We start from the raw sequence: 12532 nt of genomic DNA on the forward strand, positions 1-12532 counted from the left end.
TTTTCATGAATTCACTATTTATGGATATAGTGAATCTTCCCGTATCTAATCGGAAGACACACATAGAGTACCCAGCATCCCTTTCCCCCGTTTAAAAATCCTAATCCTATGGAGCTGGGCACGGTGGCTCATGCCTGTAATCCCAGCACTTTGGGAGGTTGAGGCGGGCGGATCACGAGGTCAGGAGATTGAGACCATCCTGGCTAACACGGTGAAACCCCGTCTCTATTAAACATACAAAAAATTAGCTGGGAGTGGTGGCGGGCGCCTTAGTCCCAGCTACTCAATGGGAGGCTGAGGCAGGAGAATGGCCTGAACCCGGGAGGCGGAGCTTGCAGTGAGCCGAGATCGCGCCACTGCACTCCAGCCTGGGCGAAAGAGTGACACTCTGTCTCAAAAAAAAAAAAAAAAAATCTTACGGAAGAAAGTAGAATCAAATTATCCGTCGATGCAAAGGGCAACTTAAATTTTTTTATGAATACTTTTTATTTCATAAATGTGAATGAATGACGAATTTGCTAATTATGGCCACTTCTTTAAAAATATTAACTTACAAGCTTTAGATGATATCAGTGGGACAATTTAACAAATTTGTTTCTTTCATATTTCTAAAGTAACGCTGAACTGGAATCTGCAAAGAATAATTGACTAGGGAAACAATGCCTTGGAACTTTAGTTCTACTCTTCTGCTGATGGGATTATACTTATTGTAAAAGTGACTTTCGACATGAGAGTTTTGTGTAATAGCTTTTATACAGCATCCTCTGAATTTAATAGATCCTAAAACATAAGAGTAGTGTTTTTTTTGTTTGTTTTTTTTTTTCTTTTTCTATCTGGAGAATTCGTTTGCTCTTCTAATGTGTCCATTTTGGTTATCCAACTGCAAGAAATTGAACTGTGTCCTGAACTTTTTTTCTTTAGTGTAATGTGTTTTCATTAAATATAATACTCGTATTTCCTTTTCTTTATTCTTCCTAAAGGTAATAGGCTATTCAATACGAAGATGCCATCATTAGTAGAAGAGAAAAGAGAATTAGATTCAGTGCTAAGGTAGTGCAGAGGAGGATGAGGTTCTGAAGAGTGTTTTGAGGAAAAAGTTTTAGGGAACTGGTTGCATTTGAGCTGGACCTTGAAAAATCTTGGAGGTTCAGTGGTGAGGGATTGGTGGGGGTGGGGGGGCAATGAAGGATAAAACCAGACAGAGAAAAAAAAATCTAGGATGTAAGAAAGCATAGTATATGGTAGAAATAATGTGTTGTCACTAGGACGTAGGATAGGTGAAATAGAAGAAAAGTTTGGAACTGTATAGAGATTGATATAAACTTAAAAATTAATTTGGGGGCATGCATGCTATGTAAGGCCTTGAATACTAAAGCTAAAAAGGTTGACTTTCGTTTTTGTAAGTGTTCAGGAGTCGGAAGATGTTTTGAATAAGGAAATGACCAATCTGAGTTCAAACTGAGGAAACGTACCGTATCAATATTAAGAATAGATTGTATTTTAGGCAGAAACTTCAATGAGGATGCTAGTACAATATATAATGAGTAACAGGTCTGGGATTAGGACAATTGCAATAAACTAAATTAAAATTTGCAAAGTTCTTTATAGTTGGCCAACTGGTTTTATATACATGGTTTCATTCCATTTAATCCACCCAACACTACGTGAGACAGAAATTAATATTGCCTTTGATTACAGATGAAAATGCTAACATATATAGAGATTAAATAGTAGCCTAGGACTGAAAATGAAGTCTCACATCTTTCCACTGTGACTAACTTAAGACATACACATGTTGCTCTGAGATCATTTATATTGAGTTTTAATTATCTGGTTTAGGTAGACCTTGTGACCTTCCTTAGTCATTTTTATTTCCCCAGTGCCTCACTCTATATATGGAATGTACTAAGTGTTTGAAAAAATGCTTATTAAAGAATGAATAAATGAGAGAATAAGAAATAGAAGATGTATTAGTTACAGTGCTGCTAATAACCACCAAATAAACATACAATGGCTCAAATACAATGGAATTGCATTGTTCACTCCTAGATGAAGGGTTTGCGGGAGGATCTGCTCCATAGAGTCATTAATGGATCCAGGGGGATCTTTAACCCATGGCCTTCAAGGATGCCTTGGCCATCAACATTTAGCTGGTGGAAAGGGAAAGAGCATGGAGGATGGTGCACTGACAGACCTGAAGGTGGCACACATCACTTCCATTCACATTTCATGGCCTAGAAGGTGGTATTCTGACTGTATCTAACAATAGGGAAGCCTGGTAAATATGGCTTGCTGGTGTCCAGGAAAAAGAGGAAATAAGTTTGGTTAAATAGTTAGCAATCTTTGTTGTAGAAGTTGATGAAATAAAGGTGCCCCATAACGGGTGTTCAGTGGATACTTTTCAATGAATGAATTACTTACACTGCAATTTCTAGCATTAATGACTTGAACCCCCAAAAACAGAGTTGGTGAGGGAGGAAAATGTTGTAATGATGAGTCTGGTCATAAACACAGTGTGAAAGTTCTAGGTAGAGGTATCTGGTTGGCAGCTTGGAATTGGGTGTCTCTGATAGTGTGCCCCAAAATGATGGTCTAATATTGTAAATTGCAAGACTCCAAATATGTTCATGCTGTTACCACAAAAAAAGAGTGTATTGTATCCCTGCACAGATTTTGTTTTCCTACCATTGATTGTGATGGGTCAGATTTGTTCTTTATTCCTTTTTCATGAGTGGAGCTTAAAGGTCTAGGACAGAGTGGTGGTGGTGAGTATCACAGTGTCTGTGCCCTTTTGAGGTGCTGACACACAGAGTTTCTGAATATGGCAATGGAAGATTCTATTCTTTTCATAGTAAAACCCTGGAGGCAGGCTGTACAGAGACATGAGTCAGCTCTCCATCTCCAGTGGAACTCCAGGGGCTTCTCCAGGCCAGGCTTCCTGAAGGTTGGCCAGAAATAAGACATCTGCAGCTTCCAGGACAGCTCAGTTGCTAAATAGGACTTATGTTTTGTTTAGTATGTCTGGGTAATAAGACCTTGCACTGCCGTATGGAGGTTGTGGTAAGACAAATTTGGACTCAGTATGAAGGAAAGAATTTTCTAAGGAAGGTTTCTGAACTTTTAATGGGCTGCCTCATCAGACCATCAGGAAGGCCAGGCACCCACTGAGCTGGAAAGATGCAGACTGTATTCCTGTACTGAGCAGAGGATTAAACTACATTATTCTCAAAAGCCCTTCCATCTTGAAAATCTCACACTCCTTAAAAAAAAAAAAAAAAAAGAAAAAAATCTTCCATCAGGGCTGGAGAAATAGGCAAAATACACACTTTGTCTACAAACTAAGTATATATATATGGCCCTAAATATCAGTTTATTAGTTACCAGTGTGACAGAGAGCATCTTCAAGACCTTAAGTGGAATTTATGTACAACTTTGCTTTCCTCCTTCTGAGGCAACCATAACCACTCAGAATTTCTCATGACCCCAAGTACTTAATAAATTGGCTGCCACTTAGGAGCTGTTTGTATAATGGTGACATCAGTGCCTCCTGAGTAATATAGATGTGACTTGTGCCAGTTCCTAATCTGGACTGTGATTAGATAGCAAGATTCCAGAAGAAGCTATCTCATTTCATATTCTCAGTGTCTTTCTTGGCACCGAGCATGCCTTGCCATCAATAGGGACCCAGAAAGTAGCTGTAGGCTGGAACACCATTACTCAGTGGCCAAGTTTCTATTATGCCATAGTGATGTTCTTTTGTACTTCTGCTTCATCCCCCAGCATCTTCCTGGATGATAATCACTCGAGAGCCTGCTGGCTGCATGTCCTATGTTCCTTGTATTTTACTTCTTCCATCCTTTTCTTTGCATCTCCCTTTGGTTTCTGGAGTCTCAGAGTCGTAAACACACAGTCAGCTATGCCAGAGTTGGCAATAGAGAAGGTATGCTGTTTCTTCTCCTTCCATCTCCCAAATCTCTCTCTCCCTGTTTCAGCTGTGACTGAAAACACACATGCCATGTTGCTGGTAGGATATAGTACTACTTCCAGAGAAGAATATTATCACTGTGCTATCAGCTCCACAAGGACAACCATTTTTGTCTACTTTTTCACACATGTATCCACAAAACCTAAAATAGTTCTTGACATACATAGAGGCTCCATAAATATATATTGATTTAATGAATGAATGTATTATTCCCTGGGACTCAAGCCTGTTCTGATGTTTTCACCTATGCTTAAACATGAGATCGAGTTATATAGTAGGTATGTTTTGAGAGCAGTGCTGGCACCTTGAGAGAAAGGGCTTATTTTTTATTCTTCTATAAGTAGTAAGTTATAGCCATCAAAATGTAAAAACTGAGTAGGTATCAGTTATCTAGGACAAAGTAGAAAGTCATTGTTAATTAAAGTTAGACCCCAGCTTATATTAACAGATATGCCTAGCTATGGTGAGGGACAGAGAAAATGATACAGAAGTCATGGCAGATTACACACGGAAGAGGATAACTCACCCTAAGGAAGAGTAGTAGAATGTAAGCTCTGGAGGGCAAGGCCTGTCTGTCTTACATACTGCTGTCTCCCTAGCCCATGTAGCATAATTACTACATAACTAGGTACTAAATAAATTATTTAGTTGTCATTAAATGTACTTTGAAGCAATAAGAGAATTGTGAATTGGGGGCTGCTTTTAAAAACCGGAAGCCCTTCAGTGAGTCTGTGTTCCTTTGCAGCCACATTCTGTCTGTGGCTGGGTCCCTGTGGCACCTTTTAGAGCTGCCGTTCTCCATTTCAGCATAGACCCCACCTAGCTGGCTTCATTCATTCACAGTACCTGAAGTGGCCCTGGAGACACTTGAGTTTGAGACTTCACAGACTAGGAGTCATAATGCCTGAGTCTTGGTCACAGACCTCGCCACATATAAACTTTGTGACCTTGGGCAAGTGTTAAACTTCTTGAACGCTCATTGTCTTTATCTATGAATCCCCTGCCTTGTTGGCAATGTAAGAACAGTAGCTTACAGGTTTTTAGTGCCATAACTTTTTGTGAGCAAGAATGGAGCATATGTTGGTCCTAAGAATGATGGGCAGGAAAGGTAGACAGCACCTTAACAGGGAGGGCATCCAGCGTAATTCTCACCTAGTCCCATTTTGCCAAGAGCTGGCCTATTTGTCCTGTTGCTGCTTGGAAAGGTTACTGGGTATCCATGGCTGCCTGAATCCCCCTCACTTCACTTGTTGCCATGGTGAGGGGCAGACATCATAGGCATTTACCAAACACATGGCAGTATGTTGTGATTTTGTGTCTCCTTTTCACAGGGAACCTGTAAGACTGGGAAAGTCACCTGACGGCTAAACCACTAAACCCTTTTAGTTTCTTTCGCTTTTTAGGATGAGAGGGCCCATTTGTCTTTTTTATTCTATTTTTCCCCCTTTCACTTTGTGGAGAACATTGAAAAAATCTGAAGATGCTCGTACCAGATGGTAATTTCTTTGTACTCTACAGACACCAGTTCCTGTGCTTTTGTGAATGTGATGGTTTAATGAATTCCCGGAATTTTATTTCTGAATTGTCATATAGGATCGAATCTGTGTCATGCAGGGACTCTTAGGATTGGCTCAGCCAAGCAGAGATGAGCTTGATTATGAACACGGTGCCAGCCCTCTGGGTGTGGGGCGGGGGAGAGATGAGGAAGATTGGCAGTCTCAGCTGTCACTGGGGTGGTGTGGACAGGCCACTTGGCACTTCCCTCCACCCTACCCTTGCTGGTTTCTGCCAGTGCCACCACCTGGAGGCTTCCCTTGCTTAGTAAGAAAGAGGATGTGTGTGCGGTGCTCCAGAGGAGGACAGGGTGGGGTAGGAAACTTCAAGTGGGTAGCAGTAATGGGGAAGGGCAAGCATAATAAACTTACTGCAGAAAGGTTGTTTCCTTTGATTTTTCTGAAATGTACTATTTTTAAAATGGATATTATAAGCTCATCTGCTATAAACTTGCAGAACCTAGGGGATGAAGTCTTGTGAGGTCAGATGGCAAGCAGAGCTTTCAGGTCCGTGGTGTCCTGGCACAGCTGAGTCCCTGCAGCGCCCTCACTCATCCATGTGTAGACACCTACATGTTCCAGGCCCAGACAGCCATTCCAGGGCCATGTTGTTTGTCATGATGATTTGTGTTTTTTTCTCTATGCACTCACCTTTTCACATTAACTTTTCTGTTTTGTCTACCGACTTGAGTTAAAGGCCCAAATTACTAAGCTAGATATTTGCATGTGCAGCGGCTTAAGTGTCCAGCATTGATGGGAGCTTGCTACATGCCTGGCACTGTTCTTAGTGCTGCACGTATGTTAACTCACACAGTTTTCACCTTGTGGCTGGGAGGCAGGTACTGTCTTCATTTTACAGATGTGAAAACTAAGGCACAGAGACAGATTTATCAATGGAGCCCACACATCTCAGTTTGCCCAGATGCGGATTGATGTATGCCTTTTTTTCCAGTGTGATGCTCAAAAGCACTCCCCTTTCACTTTCAGAACCTCCAGGTTTGACCAACAGATTATGCCCTCTTCCCAATGTCTAGAAGGTGACCTGGTCTGGTTCAAGCTCAAGCATCTGGCTGGAGAGCCTGTGCCTCTATTTCTTCGGGACTTCAATTTGTGGTCATTTTCATTTGCATTCACAGTGTAAGATTCCATTTACTGGCAGGTGGATTTGTTACTGTGTCTGGCGCTTTCTTGCTTGGTTCCCTAGATGTTTTAGTCCTCTGTTAAGAGTGCATTCATGGGTATGAGGAGCATGTTTTGACTTGTGGAGCCCGATATTACTTTTTTAAAATTTTGTTTTGGACAGAGCCTAGGTGATACAAAAAAAGGTTAAATTGGGTTTGCTTTGGAAATCAGGCCATGGGCCCCAGCAACTCCAGTCTGAGCAGCCTGTGCCTTGTTCCCTCAGCCTGGGCCAGCCTGCTACTTCCCTGGGGGTGACAGTGTTCTCACCATTGCTGTGTTATTCAGAGGGCTCTGGGAGCCCTTTTAGGAGACCAGCCTCTTCAGGCCTGAGTAAGGATTCCCCACCCCGTTTGCAAGGAGCCTGGACACTTTCTTGACACTATCCACTCTTAAACATTTCTTTGGACCTCATAGCTCAAGATGATTCATTACTGTGTAGTCTTTTCTGGGCCAAATATTTTGACTACTTTACTTAAGTAACTTTTTAAATTTTGGTTTTTTAATATATTGAAATTATTCTATGGAGGCTTAACAGTTATCTTTTTTAGATCTTCTTGAGGTGAATAAAAATTTACTTTGTTGTGTGTGTGTGCATGTGCATGTGTGTGTTGGAGGAAAGTTATGTCCTATGTTCCAGTTTGTTAAGGCATTTCTTTGTGACAGGAGAAAAAGACATTTCACATCATTTTAAAAATCCTATTTCCAACATTTAAAATGTGGATACAGCCATTAACACCCACCCTGTTGATACGAGAATTAAGTTGTGATGTTCTTGGAAAGCATAAGATGGTGATGATAATGTGAAACTCAGAGATGCCTCAGTAAAAGGAGTAATACAAATGCGAAAACTTTAAAAAAATGTCAAGTTTCTCCAGCAGTAACATAGATAATAATGCCTCTTGGAGGTGGTTTAAGAATTAATTAGGTAGTGTATGTGAAATGTTCCAAGAAGAGTGTTCTGTTTTGTTATTATTAGTGTCATATCCTTCTTGCAACCCAGCATTCAAAATGAACTACAAAACCCGACCTTTGTATCAAGGATGTTGCATATTCTAATTGAAGTGATAGTGAATGATGAGGTATTATGAAACTGGGAGAGCTGTACTAATGGTCTCGGGTGAAAAGGAGATGAGCTAAATTTCATGGATTCTTAGGCTTTTCTACTTATTTCTCTGACAATTTGCTTAGCTGAATCATTACTGGCTCCAGTTAATAAAACATTATGGAGATACCCCACATTGAGAAGAACATTTATTTTCTAACAGTGGTATTGTTTTTTTCTCTCCTCTTTATATAAAATACAAGTTTGGCTCAACTTTAATCAAGCTCTGAGTCAAAAGCCATCTGTAATTCTTCCCTTTTAAAAATCTTTGCAGTGTGCACACTTGTGGATTTGGGGGCATGTGTGCATCATCCACTAGGAAGTCCTGTTGATTCTGCCTTCACAATATGCGATGCTGACCGCCTCTCCTATCCCACCTTAGTCTGAGCCGCTGCCATTTATCCCTAGATTTGTGTAGTAGTAGCCTCCTAGCATGTCTTCCTGCTTTAGTTCAACCTTTGTCCTCCTATGATCAGTCTCCGTCCAGCTCTTAGAGTGATTTTTGTGGAGTGTGAGCTGCTCCTGCTCAGAACCTTCCAGTGGATGCCCACTGTCTTCCGTGATCCGGCTTCCTGCCGTGTCTCACTCATTCCCTCTAGCCTCATTGGACTCTGCCTTTTCTTGAGCACTTCAAGCATGTTCCTGTGTCAGGGCTGATTATTCCGTTTCTAAAATACTCTCTTCCTACCCCTTCAACTTTTTTTTAAATCCCAAACCTGTTTTTAAAAAGTTGAAAAAATTGTACGACCATGTTCATCTTGATTCACCAGTTAACACTTGCCACATTTGCTCTTTCTCCCCTTCCTTCTCTCTTAGCCCCTAGATATATTTAAACATTTTTTTCTCCTGGACCATTTGAGAGTAATTTGCAGACATTCAGACACTTCACCCCCAAATACTTAAGCATGTGTCTCCTAAGAATGAGTATATTCTCCTATGTAACTATATTATTATTATGGCCTTAAAATTGAACATTATTATATGGGCTATGTCAGCTTCCTCCTGTTGTTTCAAAAACTGTGTCTGTAAAAGTTTTTTTTTTTTTTTTAATGTCAGAATCCAGTTAAAGATCATATGTTCCATTGAGTTGTTGTATCTCTTTCTTTAGTCTCCTTCAATTTAGAAAGTTATACTGTCTTTCTTCTTCCCTCGCTACTAGACAACTTTTCTGTTGAACATCCCACAATTTCAGTTTGTCTGATGGCTTTGTCATCTTTAGATTCAGGTTAAACATATTTGCCAAGAACAAGTGATGATGTCCTCCTCAAAGCATCACACCAGGAAGTCCAAAAGCTGGTGTCTGCTAGATTTTCCCCTTATGGTGATTATGCCTTTACCTTATTAAGTAATCTCTGGGGTAAAATTTTTAGTCCATATGAATATACTCTTCCCAACAAGATTTCACCCAGTGGTTTTTGCATTCATTGATGACCTTGCTCAAATCATTTATTACATTGCTGTTTGTCACAGTTTTTTATTTCTATTAATTGGTGTTCTTCAGTTGAAGGATATTCCCTCCTTTCTCTCCCTTCATTTTTAGGAAGATTGACTCATATATTTTTCTATAGAATAAAATGGAAGACAAATATATATTTGATGTGTAATAATCTATAACCAGCATTCCTCTTTTTTTTGGTCAAGTTGTCCTAAAATTCATCAGTGGGAAGCGGAAGCCTTTTAAGCTGGCTCCTGGGTCCTGTTAACATGATGCAATTAATCTTTGAGCGCTTCCTCACTTTCTGGCACAAGATGTTCTAGCTGTCCAGAACAGCTAAAGGAACACTGAAATGATACCTGAATGGCGCTCTCCTTCACTTCCTTAGCGTCTGTACTAAATGTTACTGTATCAAAGGCCTTCCCCGGCCACTCTGTGAGAGCACCACCACCACCTTTTGGACTACTTCATGATATTTCTTATAGTGAATATCTCACCTGATATATAACATTTATTTATTTGTTCATTATTTATCCTACCCAACTAGCATGAAATCTACAAATTACAAGGGATTTGCCTATTTTGGTTATCATTGAGTCCCTAGTATCTGGCACATAATGTGACCTCAACAACTACTTGTTATAGGAATGAATGAATGAATCTATCCCCACCTTGAGCCTACATCAAGCTTTTCCAGATGAGCTGCCACTGCTTTTCTATTTCATGACACTGAGATGAATCAGACTGACTGCAAGGGGTTTACAGATGTTTGTCTGGAGTTCATTGCAATTTTGCTTCTAGTAGTTTTCCTGCCTTTCGGTTCTGGTAGTATTCGGAAGTATTACTAACAATGCGTTACAAATGACACTCACTGCAAGGCACTTGTCACGGACAGTGGAAACATTTTTTGATGCATTTCCTTCTTCTCCAGCTTCTCTGAATAGAAGGTTTGGCCATTTTAGAAATAAAAAATGAAACACTTGACTATGTTAGAACTTTTTACCATGGAATCTAATGCTGGCAACTAAAAATTGAGTAGAGTAAGGGTTTTATTTTCTAAATGGAAAAAAATAACTATTTGTTCTGTACATAATACCTTGAAAGTTTTCATGGGGTTTGCAAAGTATAAGAGTTGTTTCTTCAAAGAATTTCTATTCTAGCTGAGATGATAAGAATTAAGAGTATGGGGTGGGAATTGTGCATTAACACTTAATATAGCTGATGTATGTCATGGGCTGAATGGTGGCCCCAAAGATATCTGGTTCTAACCTCTGAAACCTGTAAACATTACCTTACTTAGGAAAAAAGGAGTCTTTGCAGATGTGATTAATTTAAGGATTTTGAGATGGGGATGGTATTATCCTGGATTATCTCAATAGTTCCTAAATTCAATCGTAAGTGTCCTTGTGAGAGAGGCCAGGGGGGATTTGGCCCACAGAGAAGCCAGAAGATGCAAGGAGCAGATTCTCCCTGAGAGCCTCACAGGGAGCCTGGCCTATTGACACCTTGATTTCAGCCCTTTGACACTGATCTCAGATTTCTGGCCTCCAGACTGGGAGAATATATTTCTATTGTTTTAAGCCAACAAGTTTGTTGTCATTCGTTACATCTGCTGCAGGAAACAAATGCAATGGTAAACTGCATTCTCTTGTTTTTCCTGGGACCCCGAAATGACAAAGTGAGGGCAGTGTGGTGGGCACTTTCGCATTCATGTTACAGAAGAAGGAGCCCAGGGGTAAGGGAGCCCAGTGACTTAAACCAGCTTTTCCAACTCTGAGCCCAGTGCCCCTTTCACTGTGGCCCCCTGCCTCCGCCTGGTGACTAGAACCAGTGCTCACAGAGCGCTCATCATGATAGTTTAAAAAAGACAGACCACTGTGACTGGAGAGATTAAGGACAAATGTGTGTAAGGTGGAAACACAAGGGCATCCTTAAAGGAGAAAAATATTGAGAGAGTCAGAACATGACCAGTCCTGCTTCCCACAGTCCAGGGATGTATTCCCTGCTTAAATGCTGTTTAGGCCGGTCACGGTGGCTCATGCCTGTAATCCCAGCACTTTGGGAGGCCGAAGCAGGTGGATCACCTGAGGTCAGGAGTTCGAGACCAGCCTGGCCAACATGGTAAAACCTCCTTCTCTACTAAAAATACAAAAATTAGCTGGGCTTGGTGGTGCATACCTGTAATTCCAGCTACTCGGGAGACTGAGGCATGAGAATTGCTTGAACCCAGGAGGCAGATGAGGTTGCAGTGAGCCAAGATCACACCACTGCACTCCAGCCTGGGTGACAGAGCTAGACTCCATCTAAAAAAAAAAAATGCTGTTTAACCTTCCAGGTGTTGGATGCCTCTGAGCATTGTATCCATGTGTCTGTCTGTGCATGGAGAAGAGAATCCCTTGCCATGTAGTTGACAGCACGTTTTAGCTTTACTCATGGGATTGTTGCCTCTGCTGTTGCCATGTGCATGTACCATGTACATGTGGGTAACACTAACATGAGACTCCAAGAAAAAGCCACGGGATGAACTGGATGGTTCCAGCCCTGCGAGGCATTACCCCTTTCTGGAAGGCACTCAGCTGGGCTCACTCCTTCTTCCTGGCAGCCATCAGAGTTCTCCTGCTGCAGGCCCTGCTGTGAACTGCTCCAGGCCTCTTGATCCACACTGCTGCCACCTCTGCATATATGATGGGGCCTTCCTGTTCTCTAGTTTACTAAACAGTCATTTTGCTTCTGTGAGCCAACCAAGCACAATACTAGGGAGATGAAAATTAAAAAGGATTCCATCCCTCGCCTCAGGGAGCTCTCAGACTTGTATGGGAAATAGAAAGGGAACTAGCTTGACTGAAGTGTGACAGCAGAAGTATGGAGACAGTAATCTTATACTCTCCCTCTGCCCGCAAGTTTGGAGAAAAGAACAATGTGTTTAATGCGCAGGTCTTTGCAGGCTCATCTGGGAACCAGGAGATAGAAGGGATTCCATAGGCTGTGGCATTCAGGAGGGAGATCTGGACAATTAACATCCCCACAGTGTTGATCTGGAGATTTTGGTGTGGTGATTATAATGGGTTATAATTCTTTACCCATGACCTTTATGAGACTTGTAAACTACCTGGGAGCCTTGATCCTGTGGGCTTCCTATTTAGCTCAGTTTGAGATTAAATAGAATATGGATAACTAAGTACCCTTTTTAACACTTTTAGTAGCCACTGACCCCTATCTTCAACTTCTTTGCCTCTATAGTTTTCTATTGATGATGATTGGAAATATAAAAGGAA

At 41.1% G+C, this 12532-nt stretch overlaps 1 protein-coding gene across 12 annotated transcripts in view; it reads left to right on the forward strand.

Moving 5' to 3' along the window:
• The window catches only part of MAST4 (microtubule associated serine/threonine kinase family member 4), a 569183-nt gene that overhangs the window by 364783 nt on the left and 191868 nt on the right, over positions 1 to 12532 (forward strand). The window lies entirely within an intron of this gene.

The sequence above is a fragment of the Pongo pygmaeus genome, chromosome 4 (genome assembly GCF_028885625.2).
Source record: "Pongo pygmaeus isolate AG05252 chromosome 4, NHGRI_mPonPyg2-v2.0_pri, whole genome shotgun sequence".
In the NCBI taxonomy this organism is placed as follows: domain Eukaryota; kingdom Metazoa; phylum Chordata; class Mammalia; order Primates; family Hominidae; genus Pongo; species Pongo pygmaeus.